The sequence below is a fragment of the Cynocephalus volans genome, chromosome 1 (genome assembly GCF_027409185.1).
Source record: "Cynocephalus volans isolate mCynVol1 chromosome 1, mCynVol1.pri, whole genome shotgun sequence".
NCBI classification, from domain to species: domain Eukaryota; kingdom Metazoa; phylum Chordata; class Mammalia; order Dermoptera; family Cynocephalidae; genus Cynocephalus; species Cynocephalus volans.
Window position 1 is genome coordinate 201,925,766 of NC_084460.1, and position 20,676 is coordinate 201,946,441.

The following is a 20,676-nucleotide window of genomic DNA, read 5'->3' on the forward strand; positions in this document are numbered from 1 at the left end:
ACTTATACATAATTGATCATGAGGATTAACTGTCATTGAGTCAAGAAAAGTAGTTCCTTTGAAACAGGCTGTTTTCAGACTTCTGTAAACTCAGTGAAAACACATTTTTGAAGCCTAAGTATGGCCTCAACCTGTGGCTAAAATTGATGCCAATATATGTTGGATTGATAGAAGGAAAGAAAGAAACAAAGAAGGAAGGAGGGAGGGTAGGACTCCAGGTGAGCTTATTGCCCCCAAATAATTGACAATCTACTTGGGAATGTTAATAGTTTATTAAATATTAGAAGAACAAAAGAGAAAAATATTTTTAAAAATATTCAACATTGTGGTGTAAGATGCTAAATGTGATAGGAATCCAGAGAAGAGAAATCCCTGGTGATGTAAAATAATAGTTATGCTAAAGATAAAATCTATTCGGACAGTTTCTCAGTTAAAGAAGATCCAGATCAGAAAAAGCTTCGATCTGAAAAGCAGATGAAGGTCACCCCAGGCTGAGGGAACCCCCATTCTCCTGTTATCTGTTCAAGTTGAACAAGGTATGTTTAAAGTGTTTCTTTTTTAGTTAAAGGTCATAATTGCCCAGGAGTCAAATAAAGTTCCAAACAAAGGTTAAAAAAAAAAAAAAAAAAAAATAGCAAAGCCATTGGCAAAATAGGACTGCTTGAAAAGAACAAGTGATGCAGTAGCTTCAAGTTAAGTTCAAAGTCAGCATTATTAATTTGCTCTTCATAGCACAGCTGACCTTTAGATGCTGCAGGGCATCTGGGGGAAAATTTGGCAACTCACCAGATCTCCTTATTTTAACTAACTGCACCACCTCCCAAGCCAAAAACCTTCCAAGCCAAGACAGCACTGAGTCGGACCTGGAACTCACTCTGTCTCTGGAGCAAGTGCCATTTTTCAGTAAGGCTCACTAGAGAAAAAGTTGGTGGCTAGAAAGAATTCTTTTTCAGTTGAAAAATTCTTTGGCTTTCTTAGGAGTCAAAACCAATATTGAAATAGAAACAGAAACATTTGCAATTCCTTGAAGTTCACATGACAAGCAAACAGAAAGGACATTGTTGGGAGGGAGGGGGGACAGGGAGGAGGGAAGGAGGTTTCGGTAATTGGCCACAATGATCAACCACATTGTATATTGACAAAATAAAATAAAATTTGGAAGAGAAAAACAAAAACAAAAACAAAAACAGAAACATTTGATGTAGCTCAAAAGTTTATGTTTTCCACAGGTTGATTTTTGAGCATGTGTTAGCTTACTAACTCTGAAAAAAATCAAACGTAATGAACTTTGAAAATTAACCATTAAATTCAATGTACGAAAAATTAACTTTGCCTTTAAACAGGAGGAATGGAGGCATAGTCACTTTTTAAGTTTACAGATAGCATGTGTTTAGGAGAAAATCTTTCTAATACCTTCTCCATATACAGAAATTTAATATCATAAAGAGGCAATTACAGCTAAGACATCAATTTTACAAATTTTTCTTCAAAAGAAAAAAAAAGCAGAAATCAATGAAGTGGACAGAACAGGAACTAAATGTACTTTTAATTATTTTTATTGCTTTTGCCATTAAAAGTGTTAATAACTACTGTATAGGTATTTTTTTAAAAAAAGAAATAAATTATATTTCCGCTGTGTTAATAAATATTCCTATGCTCCTTTTAATTAGAAATGTTAAGAATATTTGTGTGTTTTAACTTCTCTACTACTCCATGATAGTAACCAATTCTAGCATGTATATAGTACACCTACATGCTATGCAATCAAAAAAAAAAAAAAAGAAAGTTAACAGAGATTTGGACCTTTTATTTAAATCTGCAGTAAGGTAGAATCCTGGCTCTGTTTCAGAAACTCAACGGACCAGGAGTAATTAAATAAACCCAAGGTAAGTTACACTGCATTGTGTAAGTATGCATTGCATATCATGTGTGTTCTGCTAAAAGGAAGACTTTTCTAGCTGAAATTTTTGTATGGATAAGTAAGGCAATTACTCGCCTCAAAACCAGTCAATGTTTCTATTCATCTGCTGAAGAGAGCCTTCTTTTTCCCTGGCCTTTGTGAATAGAGTAGCCAGTATCTGCAGCAGTCCCCAGAACGTCCCTTCAGTACCGCTAGTTAAAAATAGACCATCCCCCCACATTCTCAAAAGAGGTTTGCGCTCAAGGTTCATTTTGCCTGAATTATTAGAGTGTGGATAGTTTAAATTCTAATTAGAGTTTTCTTTTGTTTTGCATTTTTAAAAATTATTTTCATTTTCAAGAGAAGGGAATAAAATTCTATCATCTTTATGTCTGCGTGGGGGAGGAGGGACAGGGAGTGACAGCCCATCTGCCAGGAAGAGATAACCAACTTCACGTTTTTCCGTTTTTCCGTCCTGTAAAATCATCACTGCTTTGGCCACATAAGAAACATCGATTCATTTTGTGGTGATAGTTATTAGCATAATAAAAGCCTTCCCAGAAGTTGGAGATGTTTAATAGTTATGTCAAATGCTTCTCCCTTAGAAAATACATAGGTGTCAGGATTTCATATTAATAGAATTGATAAGTCTACCAATCTGGACCTATTAATTTTTCATTTTGTTATGCTTTTCAGAAGAGGTTTGTTTGAAGACAAGTTTAAGAACTGTTCTTCAAAGAAGGAAAGCTACAAATATCACTTTGGAAGTCCCCTTTCCAAAATAAGAAAAAAACAGAGAGCGAGAATAAAACAATAATAAGAATCCTTTCAGATGAAAATTTACAAAAGCTAATTCAAAAATAAACGAATCTACCTACTAGTCAGTCATGCACCTCATAACAACATTTTAGTCAACAACAGACCATGTATTGGATAGTGGTCCCATAAGATTATAATGGAGCTGAAAAATTCCTATCAACCCAGTGACATCGTAGCTGTCTTAATGTTTTAGCACAATACATTACTCATGTGTTTGTGGTGATGCTGGTATAAACAAACCTACTGCAAAATATTGAGGAGGAGTGCCTAACCTACTCATGGGGTGACCCTCCTAAAGGTAGCTCAGACCTTTAAGATAAAAGGGCGGGCAGGCAGACGCATTAGGTCTGACTTGCAAGTGAAAAGGTTGTTGTCTACTTTAGAATTCTTGCATTTTTAAATGATTCCCACCCATCCTCCTAGCAAAATAGTAAGTTCAGAACAGTTAGCTACCACTCACTGAATGCTTGCTGAGTGCCAGGCATAATACTTACTTGTAATTTAATTTTCATAACTTTATGGTGTGGTATTACACATGTTCCAATCCCCAGTTAACAAATGAGAAAAGTGAGGCACAGAGAGACTTAGTAACATAATCAGAGGGTTCACACTCATGCAACTAGTGGCTAGTGTAGAAAATTCATTGCCATTCCCTTTCATAATATCTTTTTGCATGACAGAATTTCCTAGCAGCACATTTCTCTGAACATATCTCCATGGTTAAGTGACACATGACTGTATATGAACTCCATACAAGCTGCACCTTGTTTCTTTTGTTCACTGAATCCGCACCTCTATCAAAGATTCTGAATGTGTAATAAGGTCCCCATATATATTTGGTAAATTGATAAATCTCTAAAACCAGAAGTGTACTTACCTCTTAGGTGAGCTTACTAGTTAATGTATGTCCACCCCTACCGTGACTGCCTTTGGGGCCTCGGTTTAAAAGCCACCTCTCCAGAAGAACTCAATGAAAACTTCAAGGCTGGGTGAGGTCACCTCCTGTGTACCTGTATGGCAACTTGGCTCACCCCTGTGGTAGCACGTACCAAACTGCATCTGACTGTCCAGTTTCAGGTTTCTCTTCTCTAGACATATATCTTTAATCAATAACTGTTAATTGAACAGGGTGGGAATGACTGGCATAGAATACACCCTAACAGTGAGACTGAGTAGCTTCCTTTTTAGTAAAGCTATTTCTTCTGTTGTTACTTTCCATGTTAGAAAATTGCTTATCATTTATCTCTCTTTTGATTTGGCTGTCAGGGGAAGACAATGGATGTCAAAACAACGTGATTGTCCGTAGCCTTAGTTGGTTCCCTCAGCAAGAGCAGAAACTTACAATGTCTCTCTTGATTCAGATTTCAGTGATCAAGTGTGAATTTTCACAGGAGCACTTAGAGTATAGACTCTAACATAATTGGCCTTTGCCTCTCTCTCTCTGTTTTTCTTTGTCTTTTTAAAATCAGCTCTGAATACCCATTCTACCTGTCTTTCCACTTATGGAATCCATTACTCTGATGCTGCCCTGTGTTGCTAAATTTTACAGTAATTCTGGTAAATTCCTCGCCAGAAGTTTGTCTGAACTACCTGGTGGTTTAACAGTGAATTTGAGAAATAAAAGAAAGTATTGCCTTCTCTGAGTTGAATCATAAGAAACAGAGCTGGTCTCAGTCTATGAGAAAGAAACCGCCTTTGTCCTGATCACCTTAATATATCTAGAGAAGACATGCAGCAGTGCAAGAAGGAAAATGCCAGCAGTGCTTTCCAGGCTCTGGACCACTCAGATTCCCATGGCGCATAAGTCCCTATTGAAGACATGAATGTCTAAGGAAATATTAGGTTCTTATTACAAAATGTCTTAATCACAAAACTCATTTTTCTTGTTCTGATTTCATGTTCACTAAGCAACTCCTAGATGTTCATTTAGCTTCCCTGAAATACCCAGACAATAAGAACAGACGGGCCTGACCCACTGCAGGCTGCATTTTTCTTTTCTTTATCAATTTATACTTGGCACTGTGGTTTTCTTGCTAGTCTCTGTGTCCTTGGTTAATGTGAATCTGTACCCAAGACATAGATCCATTTAACATGCTTATAAATATCAAAGTATCTGTGCCCCACACCTGAGTGGATTGACTTGTACCTCAGTAAATCCATCAAAATGAATGAGATGTTATGAGAAATGTGGGTGCCCAGCCACTGGACTTCACTGAATGATAGACTGAACTTGGCATTCACCTGCCTTGCAAACTTTCACAATAGACATATTTCAAGGATTCAGCCATCATCTTTAGCAGGGTATTTAGTAACAGCACCTCCTAATACATCATGGGACAATGCTCAGACCCTCAGTAAAAGTAAGTGGATCAATCTGGTAACCACATTTTTTGACGAAACACCAATATCAACAATGACAACAATAATATATTATGATGCACTGAGGCTATGCTTCCAAATTTGGACACACCCACTTTGGAGGAAACAGCAGCATAGCAACATTATGGTAAGCTGCAAAATAAATTCAGTCTGTTCACAGAAGATCCATTTTACCTGAACATTTGATAGAAGGAAGTGTTCTACGTAATGAACATGTTTGAATATGGTGTTTTAAAGTAAGCATAGATTCATTATGAAATAGTGAGCAAAAGTCACATGACATGTTTTAAAGGCAAAAATTTAGACCCCAAAGATATTTCAAGAAGGAGTTTTTATTGAGTTTCTAAGCTCCCCTACTACTATTCAGTGGGAAAGTTGGAGGAATGTTGTTTTAAAATAAGATCAAAAGAGTTTAAACTGCAAATTACAAATAAAAATGGCTGATAGAAAATGTAACTGATTTTATGTGTAATTATTTAGGATTTATACATATATGAAGTCTACTGAAGGGAAAATGTTACCAGAAGGGATTTGTTTCTATGGAGTTCAAGTCTGGATGAATAAAGGTTTAAACAGCACTGAAGAAAAATAGACTAGTCACTGAACATGGCACTATTTAAATAAATAAAGATTTTCTCCAGAAAATGGATCTGGAACAAGACCTGTTGATAGTTTAAGAAGAGTTCTATAAGAAAAGCAAATGTTTGGCCTGAATAACTAGTGAAAACACTTTCCAGCTCTAGGTTTTTTTGATTACGTAAACTTACAGGAAAGGCAATCAATTTTCCTGGTCTGAAGCTTGGGAAAATGTAGTCTATACTATGTAATGGATTTTTGGGGGAGTGCAGTGACACTGTGCTATAGATCCATAAAGTCCAGTCACCATCAAGGCCTTGGTATTGATGAATGTGTTGAAAAGTAATGAGTCTACCATAAGGATCTGGTCAGTGACCACTTCATCGCCATAAAAAATCAGTTATGAAATTCTCGTGGCTATAGAACTCACAAAGTTTCCTAGTAGTAGTTATTTCATTCTTATTGATAAATGGGCTTAGCTTCAACACATCCATCATTCAAGTAAAGGTAGTGGTGGAAAAAATATGTGAATAAATAAAATATTGATATATTGGCCATATAAATTGTTCATGAAGACAAGTATAATATCAGTATATAGCAGAACTGTGCTTTATCCAATATGTAAAGAAGAAAAACAAAACACGCCATTAATTTTCTAGCTATTGGAAATTTGTGGTGAGGAAAATTCAATATGTTATGTTGGTTACTAAAGCTTAAAGTTGGAATTTTTATGTCCTCAAATTTAATAATGTTTTATTAATGACCTTGAGTATTTAGTCTGGGGAAGATAGAAGAAGTTGTACGTAAGGAAGGAGCAGAGCTTGATCTGTGGCCATTTGACAAACTGTAGCCCCTCTCTTGTGGATGTGAGGTGAAGAGGTGGGCAGATCAGCAGGAATTACCCTGCCTCAAACTATCAGGTTGACTTGCCTTATCTTCACCTCATTTTAGGGAAGATAAGAACACTCTTTACTGGCCAGAAAGAAGAATCTTCTCCACAAGTAATAGTGGAGTGTTAGAGAAATCAGAGATAATCTTATTGCAAGTGCAAGATTATTGATGCACCATCATTTAGGGAGAAAAATGAAACATCTTTCTTCCAAATATATACTACACCACCTTAGAGAGATGCTAACTTATTTAGTATCAGTCATATATTTATGTTTAGACAATCATCTCCACTTAAAGGCTATTTTTAACTTTGTTTACATGCTTGCTTTAGTTTGGCTCCCACATGCATACTTCAATCTGTAGTTTCAAATAATTCAGCAAGATGGTAGCCAATCCTCGAACAGAGGTACTGAGTGCCCAGAAGCAGGGAATTTAAAGATGGAATATTGCTACTGCACATCTGATTTTCAGTAAATCTGTGTCATGTGACTTGAGAAAAATTTTTGCCAAGGATTGGTATAGTGTAATTCCTTTTGTATCAAAAGTATATCAAAATTGGATACTCTTGATTAAGTAAATATTTTATCTAGTTCAGGATTTTGACAAGGTCTGAAAAACACTGGGGACTTCATAAAGATGAACATTGTTTATATAACTCATTACTTTATCAAAATGGTTTCCTAAAATAATTTCATTTTCAAATAGTATTACCTGAACTGTCATTATGAATTTTCTCACCATTGTCTCAGGTAGTTTACTTCTTTACCTGACATTTTATTACAAAAATTTTCAAATGTATAGAAAAGTTGAAGAAAATGCACAGTGCACAGTCATGTACTCAGCACACAGATTCTAGATTAATATTTTGCTATATTTACTTTATCACATGTCTATCTACTTGTTTATCCACCTACACATAAATCTATCTATCCATTAATCCACCCTTTAATCCACCCATCCATTAATCCATCTTAATTCTGTATACATATCAAGGTAACTTGAACATTACAAGGTAATTTGTACTTTTGGAAGCATTTCAAGACATCAGTACTCTTCACTTTGAAACACTCCAACATGTATTTATTAACATTAACTAGATGTTACCATTTGTTATAGTTTTTCAAGGTAAAATTTACATAGAGTAAAATGTATGTACTCAAGTGACTCAGTTATTATTTTCCATTTGCTTTAACATCTGTCTTTTTCTGATTTCAGCAAAAGTCTCCACAGTTAGCACCCTTACCCAACTTGCTGATACACTGGGACTTGATTCTCCATTGTTCTCTTTGTCCATATCCTTAACAATTTCATGAATGCTGACTCTGCAGTCCTACATTATCTGCTTTTCCAGAGAGAAGACATCCAATTACTAAATTTTCATTAATTCTTCTACATCACAAACAAATACTTCAGCTTGTACTCTTGAATGTTTCAGTACATTCTTGAATGTTTAGAAAACTGTTAGAGAGAGGTATTTGTACCCTGAGGAGGAAACTTAAATATGACAGGCTGCCATTGCACATCTGTTTTGTAGTAGACCAGTGTCACGTGACTTAAGAAAACTCCCTGCCAAGGATTTGCACACTATAATTCCTTTGCTTTCAAAAACACATCAAAATTAGCTACTTTCCGAGTTATCATATTTATTTTTAGTGGGGAATCAAAACAACGGTAGAAGGACCATTTAAAATAGTGAGCATTTTCTTGGATTGGAAGAATCAACATAGTGAAAATGTCCATACTACCCAAAGTGATATACAAATTCAATGCAATCCCCATCAAAATTCCAAAGACATTTTTCTCAGAAATGGAAAGAACTATCCAGACATTTATGTGGAATAATAAAAGACCATGCATAGCCAAAGCAATGCTGAGCAAAAAAAAATAAAGCTGGAGGCATAACACTACCTGACTTTAAGTTATACTACAAAGCTATAATAACCAAAACAGTATGGTACTGGCATAAAAACAGACACACTGATCAATGGAATAGAATAGAGAATCCAGAAATCAACCCACACACTTACTGCCATCTGATCTTTGACAAAGGCACCAAGCCTATTCACTGGGGAAGGGACTGCCTATTCACTGGGGAAGGGAAGCACCATTCAGCAAATGGTGCTGGGATAACTGGATATCCATATGCAGGAGAATGAAACTAGACCCATACCTCTCACCGTATACTAAAATCAACTCAAAATGGATTAAGGATTTAAATATACACCCTGAAACAATAAAACTTCTTAAAGAAAACATAGGAGAAACACTTCAGGAAATAGGACTGGGCACAGACTTCATGAATACGACCCCAAAAGCACAGGCAACCAAAGGAAAAATAAACAAATGGGATTATATCAAACTAAAAACTTCTGCACAGCAAAAGAAACAATTAACAGAGTTAAAAGACAACCAACAGAGTGGGAGAAAATATTTGCAAAATATACATCTGACAAAGGATTAATATCCAGAATATATAAGGAACTCAAACAACTGTACAAGAAGAAAACAAGCAACCCAATTAAAAAATGGGCAAAAGAGCTAAGTAGGCATTTCTCTAAGGAAGATATCCAAATGGCCAACAGACATATGAAAAAATGCTCAACATCACTCAGCATCTGGGAAATGCAAATCAAAACCACACTGAGATACCATCTAACCCCAGTTAGGATGGCTAAAATCCAAAAGACTCTGAACGATAAATGCTGGCGAGGTTGCGGAGAAAAAGGAACTCTCATACATTGTTGGTGGGACTGCAAAATGGTGCAGCCTCTATGGAAAATGGTATGGAGGTTCCTCAAACAATTGCAGATAGATCTACCATACGACCCAGCTATCCCACTGTTGGGAATATACCCAGAGGAATGGAAATCATCAAGTCGAAGGTATACCTGTTCCCCAATGTTCATCGCAGCACTCTTTACAATAGCCAAGAGTTGGAACCAGCTCAAATGTCCATCATCGGATGAGTGGATATGGAAAATGTGGTACATCTACACAATGGAATACTACTCAGCTATAAAAACGAATGAAATACTGCCATTTGCAACAACATGGATGGACCTTGAGAGAATTATATTAAGTGAAACGAGTCAGGCACAGAAAGAGAAATACCACATGTTCTCACTTATTGGTGGGAGCTAAAAATTAATATATAAATTCACACACACACACACACACACACAAAAAAAAAACCTGGTGGGGGGAAGATATAATAACTACAATTACTTGAAGTTGATACAACAAGCAAACAGAAAGGACATTGTTGTGGGGGAGGGAGGAGAGGGAGGAAGGAGGGAGGTTTTGGTAAGGGGCAACAATAATCAACCACAATGTATATTGACAAAATAAAATTTAAAAAATACAAATAAATAAAATAATGAGCATTTTTAGTAGGGAAGTATTTAACGATAGCTTTCCCTCCTTTCTCTATCACCTCCCTCCCACCACTCCTAACCCTCACCCTCACCTCCTCTACACACATCTCACATTCTCATTCCTGAACCCTATTCCATGTGTCATTGCCAAGAATAGGTCAATATAGGTAAAATTCCCAGCCCTCTGCTTATATATTTTACTTTAAACTCTGTAGGCTACCTAACACAGGAAGATAAATCATATTTAAAAATTCCAAAGTGAATAAGATATGAATCTATACGTATACCTTAAAAAGAAACTTAGTTAAATGCTTCTAAATCTTCATTTACAAATAACATCAGTATTTCCCAGGATTCTAGAAAGGATTAAAATCCAGTTTTTCTTATCTAGAAGCAGAAATATTAGCAGAAAAACTACATCAGCCAAAATTTCCCCCAATGATATTGAAATCCATTGCTGTGTAAACTTTAACGATGTTTGTATACCAGTATTAGGACCCATAATAACTCTTTCTCAGAGTATTTTATTATAAAAATAAAACACTGTGGCTGTTTCTTCCTGCAGTAATGAAAATGAATAAATATCAATAAATTAAGTAGAGAGCAAAGACCATGATTTAAAATATAACAGTTTATTTATTAGAGCTAATGCAGAAGTTTCCCTAAATAATATATAGAAACCTAACTACAAGATACATAAAAATTAGTATAAATATGTTATGTGTGGGGGGAAAAAAATAAAGGCATTGAAGAACAACAGATAGAGAAAATGCTTCATTAACTGCAATATATCATTACTTTATTTCCACTAAGACTGTATCACAAATTGCAAAATGACTATAGGGAAAAGAGAAGCAGCTATAATGTAATTATACTTGGAAACCACAACCCAATTGTTCTTGGGTTTTATTTGCAGTAATTGTAGCCCTAGGTACATGAGTCTAAGACAACAGAGAGTAAGGCTTTCTCTTTTTCCATTCCTAGCAAAAAAGAGAAGGCCAGAAAGGAGGACTGACCAATTTAACAATGTTCTTTGCTTGCTGAGATCAATCGATCTTTAATCCACCAAGTGTGGTGCTGCTTACATGCTTGAAATGAAAAGCATTTCATCTAACAATGGGATGCCTTTTCTCATTGGAGTTCTGTGTAGAAAGGTCACCAGTGTAACTTGCACACATTCCAAGATGTTAAAATATACTAAAAGGAATTTTTTAAATAAATCAACACATAGAGACAATGTCCCTTCCTACTATATCCTTTCTTTTGCTCCCTGTTGTATGTTCATTATTACCCGAAATTGCATATATGGTGAGCTCCATCACATTCCAATATTATAGGCAATGTATCTTTCAGCTTATAAGATAGCAGGGGTTAATTCTCTTTTTTAAAGATAGCACAATGAAGACTTCCTCAGTGATGTAAGAGCGAGAAGTGGTTAAGTGCATGGTGTCACTATGTAAAGCCCTGTGCCCTTGGCCTGCTCTGCCACTTACCTAAATTTGTGACTAAATTCTTAAAGGCTTGTTTTCCTCATTCACAAACAGAGTTCTTAAGAGTACCAAATTCTGAGTGCTTTGGGGTAAGTGGGATAATGAGTTTTAAGCCCTTAATACAGAGATGGGCACGTTATGGACTTGCACTAAATGCTAGTTAGCTATTATAATAAGTAGTTACAAACACATTTCAGATGTTAAACCACAATAGGTAAGAAACACGACTGAGAAACTGAAAATTTAATATAATTATGAAAAAATGGTTGCACTTTTGAAGAACGATAACTTTTGAGGGAACATAGAACAAAGGGCAACGATTTAAAGGACAAACTAGAAATCAATCTGACAAGAATTTGAAACAGATCCCTTTACCCCGGTGATTACACATTAGTCTTAATCCAAGCCTCTTCCTCTGCATGGTTCTTAGATGAGTGCATGTTTATAAACCACACATTTTCAATCACATATTTCTTCCTATTTGCATCTATTTCAGTAGCATCTCTCTTCCATAACAATATTGTAAAATAGTGCATCTTCTAACAGCAACAACAAAAAATGTATTCACTTTCTTTTCCCTATTGAGCTAAACAAAACAAAAACAAACAAACAAATAAACAAAAAGCAAAAGCTACTTTTGTCCTGTTTAATCATAAACGGTTAACATGTCTACTTCATTATGAGTAATATTTTGTGCTATTAATTAGAAGTGCAGGTAAAAATACTTGATGCCTAATGGTCTGATGGGTTAGAGTATGAGGTCATGTTTTGACTTACTGAGGCCACTCAGAAATTATAAACAAAAAATTAATAAGGCTTTTGAAAGAAAATGCATTATTTATAAGCTGAGGGACCCTTTCTGTTCAACTGATTTAATAGAAACATGACCAGGTTAAAGAAATCAGAATGTTATAGAGGACAGTGATATTATAAAAGTAATTTGCATTTTGTCAACAAATATTAATAGGGTATATCGCTAACAGGAAAGACTACATGGAAACTACACAGTATTTTTCAGCAAATTGATACAGATTCTTCTTTCTTTGAATTTACTTAGAATCACCTAAGAGTTTGAAATTACAGAGAAAACTGATAGTTTTAATGGATTAATGATCTTAATTCAATATTACATATACACATACTTAGAGAATCACATTTTTAAAGATTGACAGATTGATTAGAAATCAATGCCAGTTATCTGACCCCTCCCCTACCTGGAAACAATATCCTTCAGACTGAGTCTGAAACTGAGCATAAAGTAAAAACCTAGTCAAAAATAAACTCCAATTATCAAAACCTGTGATAAAATTGTTATACATTACATCTAAGATAAATAAGCAATAGTTACCAAGAATGACAACTTATTATTTGGGCATTAAAAAATCCTCAATGTAAAAAAGTAAATAATTAACATATTTAAAATAGTTAGCATGAAAAGAATCAGCCAAGGTATAAATTCAGCATATATCACTTCCTGGCTACTCGAATTTCTACAAAATGATCCATATGAAATGCAAAGCTTTAAATTACAAAGTTTTTATTTGATTAATTCTAATATAATTAAAAATTAAAGTTTAAGTTAAGGTGGTGATATTTTTGATTATAGGCTTTAAAAAATTATATATATAAAATACTATAATTGAGTGATTTGGATCAGCTCTGGACAGCCCTAAGACTGAAAGCTATTATCCTATCTTTGCACTTGGGAAATAGGTGAGGTCCAGAAATGAGATTTGAGTTGGAAAGAGTGAGTTATTAACAGGTCTGAGAGAAAAGCCTTGGCCAGATATTAAGATCTAATCCAAGAAAGGTACATGAATAAGATTCACTATAAATTAAGAAATTTTCAAAGGTCCAAGTTAGATTTTAAACAAATATAGAAGTTTGATCCTTACGGTGATTGAGATTTGCTTTCTTAAAGTCCAAACATATCAGTAGGACAGGAAAAAAAGAGTTTCTGTATTTAAAGACTGAGTTCAGGCTTTGTTGCTTAAACTGGGAAATAAGGTAGGAAGGTACTTTGCCAATGAGACTGAAAACAAACAAACAAAAAATGTCAAAATCTGCAAGTGCTCTTAGTTAAAAACAATAGCTTTAAAGTGGTATTATCTTCTATCTCCAAGCAAAGGCTATCAGGCCTCTCTTATGCTATTTAACTAGGTTCTGGCACATTTTCGGAAAATTTTAGGAAAAGTTAGAGGTTGTCAGATACTACAGTTGCAGATTGAGGGTTACTTCCTAAGTAAGAACCTCCAAGGAGCAAACTTTCTGGGCTCCAAACAGTAAATGAAAGAATTAGTTTTCCAAAGGCCCTATTCAATCAATTTCTGTAAGTGAGATGGTATAAATATAAAATGTAATAAATATAGCTCTATAATAGTAGTTGGAAGTGAGATTCAAGGTGAAAAAAGATTACACGTGTTTTTAATTCTATCAAGGGTAAATATAATATGAAATAGTGTATTAATTCTAGGCTTTCAGATAGTTATCCTTATTATAAAATTAAAGGATAAAACTGTCTCTATTTGCAGATGACATGCTTGTCCACATGGAAAATTCCAGTGAATCTGCAGAAAAGTTCCTAAGACTAATAAGTAAATTTAGCAAGGTCACAGTTCAACTGCTTAATAAGTAAAAAAAATCAATTAAGAAAATTAACAATTTAAAAATATTGCCATTTATAATAGCATCAGAAATATGAAATACTTATATAGATAATTTTAATGAAAGATGAAAACTACTGCTCACTGAGAAAAATTAATGGAGACCAAAATAAATGTAGGTGTATATACCATGTTTGTCAATTGAGAAGACTCAATATTGCTAAGATGTAATTTCTCCCCATACTGATCTATAGATTCAATGCAATCTCCATCAATATACCAGCAGGATTTTTTGTAGAAATTGACAAGGTGGTTCTAAAATTCATATTTAAATGCAAAGAGCTTAGAAAGTCAAACCAATTTTGAAAAAGAACAAAGCTGAATGTTTCACATTTCCTGATTTCAAGGCTTGTTATAAAGCTAGCTAAAGTAATTAAGACAGAACAGTATTAAAATCAAGACAGATACTTAGATAAATTGAGCAGAATATAGTGCCAAAAATTGACCCACACATAAATGGCTAACTGATTTTCAATGAAAAATACCAAGGCAATTCAATGAAGCAAAGATAGACTTTTCAACAAATAATGCTGGAATAATTGGTTATCGCTTTGCAAAAATAGTGATACATAATCTTAATCTTATACCATGTAAAATATTAACCTGGAAGGGTTATAGACTTAAAGATAAGAGCTAAACTAGAAAACTTTTAGAAGAAAACATGGAATATCCTAATGACCTTAAATGGTATGTGATAGAAGTATAGTTATGTAACTATATACCTTTGCCAAAACTAATCAAATTATATATTTAAAACTGGTGAATATTATTATATGTAAATTATACCTCAATATAGCTAACTAAAAATAATAAAAAAATAGTTTGGATGCTTAATAATTGTAATCTTAAGTTAATTATAAAATTCATATATACAGAAAACTAAAGATATTAAAAATGAAAAATAACTGTATCATGTAATTCTGTCTAATATGTGCTTATCTTTGTAAACTCTCTTATTAAAGTATATGTTACAAGTTGGCAGGACTCATATCTCTTTATTAAGTAGTAAAGTTACTCAGTTTTATTGCTTCTTCATACAAACTACTTAGCATGATAAAAGGTACTAGACTGGATGCCCTTTTTTTCTTTTAAACAACCTCTCCTCCCCCACATCAAAGGAAAGAACATACAGTAAACAATTACATTTTATAAATGCTATACTAATAACAACAGTAATTTAAAGCTATTTATATATAAAAATCGATACCAAGCTTAAAGATTATTCCCAGGTCAGGATTCTTGAATTCCTAAAAGTTCATCTTACTCTATAAACTGATAGATTTTGAACATAACCAGCACCATTTTAGGCAAGGCCAAGCACAAAATGGCCCCCAACCCCTCCCCGCTTCCTTTTAAGAGAAGCCTCGTGACTTCTGCGAAACAGAAACTCTTTTTGCTTTGGCATGGGTGCAATGCCCCTCCCTTACTATGATTGCTTCAGCCAGCCCTTGGCACCCTACAGTCTATATAAGCTCTCCCACACCCAGGCCTGGTGCTGCACTCCATTTTGAGCACAGCCCGGCAGATTTTCTTCCTTTAATAAAGCTTGATTGGTACCCGGTGTTTTGGCTCACTTTCTTTTGTAAACACTTTGGCATTTTTGAATATTTTATTATGAACATACCTTACTTTATACATCATAAAGCACAGCAATAATTTTCCACTCTTTATGCTGTTTTAAAATATCTAGAGTTTTTTTTCAGTGGAATATTGATCATGTACATTTATATCCATGGCTTACACTATATAGATTAAAGTATTCATTCGCTCAACTAATATTTATTAAGTACCTTTTCTTGCTGGGCACTGATAGTAGCAATATATCATTAATAACACTATCAATAACAATTAAAATAACAAAAGTTGTAAGATCATATGTATTTTTCAAAAATGAGAAGTTATATGTACCTATGGGTACATTCTATTTCTGGTGGGCTCATGCAATTTCACCAAGAGACACAGGTATACTGAGTATTGCATTTCAAACTAGCATCGATCATGCATCACGGCCTTTATTAGCAAATGAGCTCAACTGAGAAAGAAGCATCCTTTTCTGTGAAGCTTTCATATCTGTGGTGTCTCAGATACAATTACTCTATGGGAATTCTGTCTCACTTCTAACTAGTAGATACAGCGAAGAGAAAAAAAAAAAGTCTCTGGAACACACATCAGCAAGCACAGAGGCTTATTTTTGCTTTTGAATTTAAAAAAATACATATATTTTAAAAAGTTTTACCGAATTGTGAAATGGAATCAGGAGTTGCCTCATTAAGGCACCTATTTCTAACTCCTATTGAAATAGACGAGAACTCCACTTTATCCTAAGAGAGAACAGTGGGAGAGAAACTGAAGTGTGGGATTGTAATGAAACTCTGTTTAGAAGCAACTAGACAAAAAGGAAAATTAGACTTTTTGTTTATGGTCTAGCTGACCAAAACTGTGACACAAAAATGCATAATATTGTTTACGAATTCCAGTTTCATCTCCATACCAGTAACCTTTCCACTTTTTAAGGACACAGCTATTTCAATTATAGCTTTTTGTGGGGGGATAAGATAGAATTCTCATGTTTAAATGAGTATGAAAGAGATAAGATAAGAACAAAGATATAAAGATAGCCATTGAAATGGACAGAAGATAATCAAGGCATTCTCCTCATATGACCCTCTTAGGTAACCCAGAGTAAAACAGCTAACAATGCTCTCTCAAAAATCCATGAAGAAGAATATCTGTAATAGAACTCATTGAGTAGGGAAAATTACGTTTTTCAAACCTCACAGCCAAGGTTAATGGTCCAAGGTTAACAAAAGAAATTTTGAGATATAATTTCTCAATGCCTGTGGAAAACCTAACAACAAATAAGACATCTTGCTTTACAGAAGATTATTTTTCTAATGAAAAATGAGTGTCTATCTAATGAGCATGATGGGAGGGACATCATCAAGATGACAAAATAGTTCTGCAGCATCATTCTCCCCCCACAACTGATCATTTTATAACTATTAGTAAGCAAAGACTGCCAACCTGGGACTGCTGGAGCTCAGGGGAAGAGGAGAAGAGACCTGCAGAGTTCACAAAGACAAAAAGAAGCTACAGTGAGAGGAAGAAGAAATTGCTCAGATTGTCATAAGCCCCGGCCACTTCAGGGCTGGCTCTGTGAGAGGCAGGAAGAAGTTGCAGCACATGGAGCAGGAGCCACCCACCAAACACTGCAGCTGAGCCCTTTGCATGAAGTTGCCTGGAGTCTGTAGGAGAGAAGCAGACCTCAGAGAGCACCATACCAGCACAGATGACAGCAAGACCACTGAGAGGATTCCTGTGGACCCACATAGGAGTGAGTGCCACAGCTGATCAACTGAAGATAGGAACCACCCAGAGGCTGGTAAGTCACTGTGAGAGGCCCTTGCAAAGCATTTGAAGTACAGGAGGGAGACTGGACAGCAGGAGTGGGTAAATGATCACCTTCCAATCTTCACAGGACTCAGTGGAGACTGGTCAGGGCAATAGAACTGCAGGGGACACAGTTTGCTGGAAAGACTCAGCCCTAGGCCAGAATTTCCACATAGTCCAGCTATATCTGACCTTACAAAACCCAGAAGTGATTAAAAGGCCAATGGTTAAAATCCAGTTCACACCAAAAGCCTTCCCCAGAGAATCAGCAGTAAAGCAGCAGTTTAGCATAATCACAGAAGTTCAAGTGCTGGTCCCCACAGAAAGTTCCCAATTTTGGAGTTAATAAAAACCACAGACCACAGACAAAGCTCTGATTTAACCAGTAAAAGTCTATCACCACCAAAGAACACCCATAAAACCTAGAAGAGGTAGCAGTCTCCTCAAATGCCCAGGCATCAATGTAAAGACACAATTTCCATCCAAGGAAAAGCACCCCCAAGGTACCTCACAATCAAATTATTAAAAAGTAAAGACAAAGAAAGACTACTGAAAGCAGTAAAAGAAACATTACATTGCAAGGCACCCCGATAAGTCTCTCAGCAGATTTCTCAGTAGAAGCCCTACAGGCCAGAAAAGAATGAGATGATATATTCAGGTGCTGAAGGAAAAACATTGTCAGCCAAGAATTCTCTATCCAGCAAAACTAACCTTTAAATATGAAGGAGAAATAAAGTCTTTCCCAGACAAACAAAACTGAGGGGATTCATCAACATTAGACCTTCATTACAAGAAATGCTAAGGGGATTTCTTCAATCTGAAAGAAAATGACATTGAACATCAGCAGGAAAACATTTGAATTCATTAGTAAATAAGCTCACAAACAACCACAGAATACTCCAATGTAGTAAAGGTGGTGAATAAACTACTTAACATCCTTAGCATGAGGACTAATGTAGAAACCTAACAATAAACTAACATACACAACAACCATGTAAGAGATAGGCAATATTAAAAGACGTAACTTGAAACAAAAAATGGTCAAAGAGTTTGGGGGAATGACACCAAAGTATAGAGTTGGCTTTGTTTGGAGAAAGAGGGAGAGAGGACCTTTTTCTTTTTTTCTTTCTTTTTTTTTCAGTCTCTCTCTTTGTGACAATGCAGTTGAGAGTCTGGGTGCCATCTGCACAGTAGCTGTGACTGCTGCTATATAGACTAGCCACCTTTGCAGCAGCCATGGCAACTGCAGCAGCTATGGTGGGCTTCCCACATGGAAATGGTATTTTTGGTGTGCTCTTTACCTGGCTGTGGCTGGGTTCTACTTCCCCTGGCTCCATGCTTGATAGCCATTCTAACTGGGATGAGATGAAATCTCATTGTGGTTTAAATTTGCATTTCCCTGATACTTGGTGATGTTGAGCATTTTTTCATGTTCTTGAAGGCCAGCCAGTACCATACTGTTTTGGTTACTATAGGTTTATAGTATATTTTGAAGTCAAGAAGTGATGCATCCAACTTTATTCTTTTTGTTCAAGATTGCATTAGCTATAAGGGGGTTTTGCCCACCATTCTATTGATGTGAAGTATCACATTTATTGATTTGTGTATGTTGAACCATCCTTGCATCCCTGGGTTGAATCTCACTTGGTGAATGATCTTTTTAATGTGTTGCTGGATTCTGTTTGCTAGTATTTTATTGAAGATCTTTGCATCTGTATTCATTAGGGATATTGGTTTGCAGTTTTCTCTTTGTTTTGTCTCTTTCCAGTTTTGGTATTAGGTTAATGCTGACCTCTCCCTCTCTCTTCACAAAGCACATTCCAGAGTAATAGAAGAAGCATCTCGTTTATGATAATAGGGGAGGACTTGATCTCACCTGTCTCGGTACTAGACAGATCAAGTAGGCAACAAACCAACAGAGGAACAGTTAATCTATGAGATGGAGAGAACAAATCTATGGTTATTAGAGGGGGAGGAGTAGGGAGGGCGAAGGGATGGGGGAAAAGGAAGGGAATTGGATAATGGGCATAAAAAATAAGTATGATTTATAATAATAAATATGCTAATAAAAATAAATTTTAAAAAAAGAAAGCATTTCAGGGAGGTTAAAATTAATACTCCTTTCAAAAAAAAAAAAAAAGAATGGCTATGAATAAGACAGAATATAATAAAAACGCTGCCAAGGATGCAGAGAAAAGGGAACCCTCCTGCATTGTGGGAATGTAAATTGGTGCAGACACTGTGGAAAGCAGTATGGAGGTTACTTACTGAATTAAAAATAGATCTATCTTAACAACTCAGCAATCCCACTATTGGGTATATAACCAATGGGAATGAAATCAATATATCAGACACCTGCACTCCCATGTTCATTGCAACACTTTTCACAATAGCCAAGAGATGGAATCAACCTAAATGTTCATCAACAGAAGAACGGATTAAAAAAAAAAAAAAAAAACCTGTGGTATATATGCACAACAGAATACTATTCGGCTATAAAAAGAAGTGATATCCTATCATTTGCAGCAACATGGACGGAACTGGAAACCATAATGTTAAGTGAGGTAAACCAGGCACAGGAGGATAAATATCGCATGATCTCACTTATATGTGGAATGTAAAAAAAAAAAAAAAGAAAAAAATATGTTTCTCGTAGAAGTTGAGAATCAAGTAATGGTTACCAGAGGCCTGGAGGGGAGAATGGTGAGGGGAGAAGAAGTGGTGGACTAACGGGTACAAAACTATACAATCTACCCTTAGTGAATCGTTGTACAGCATATGCACGTATTGAAACAATTCACTGCACTCCACAAATATGTACAAGTAAACGTTAAAAATTAAGAAAAAAAAATTAGCATGATGTTGCTCATGTGTGAGAAATAAGCAAAGGTGACCACTGAACTATGAGACTGATATTTTCTTACTGTTTATAGAACATGCCTCAGGACTTACAATTCCAGAGTGCAGCCTTGTGCCGCAAGAAGTCACAGCTCTCCTGGGAAAAGCTTGAATTCCTAAGCCTCAAATTCAATGCTTCCAGGGAAGAAATTTTTTAAATAAGTAAAATGGCTTCTTGAATTGTTACCAATATTTTCACCTGTATGCCTTAAAATAATAGACGTAGAACTTAGGGTTTTATTTGTATATTAGTACGATGGTATTTTTTTCTTCTTATTATTATTGCTAGTTAGTAT

The 20,676-nt window shown here is 35.3% G+C and overlaps 1 protein-coding gene across 1 annotated transcript in view; it reads right to left on the reverse strand.

The window, feature by feature from the left end:
* DPP10 (dipeptidyl peptidase like 10) overlaps window positions 1–20,676 on the reverse strand; it is a 686,000-nt gene that overhangs the window by 557,382 nt on the left and 107,942 nt on the right. The window lies entirely within an intron of this gene.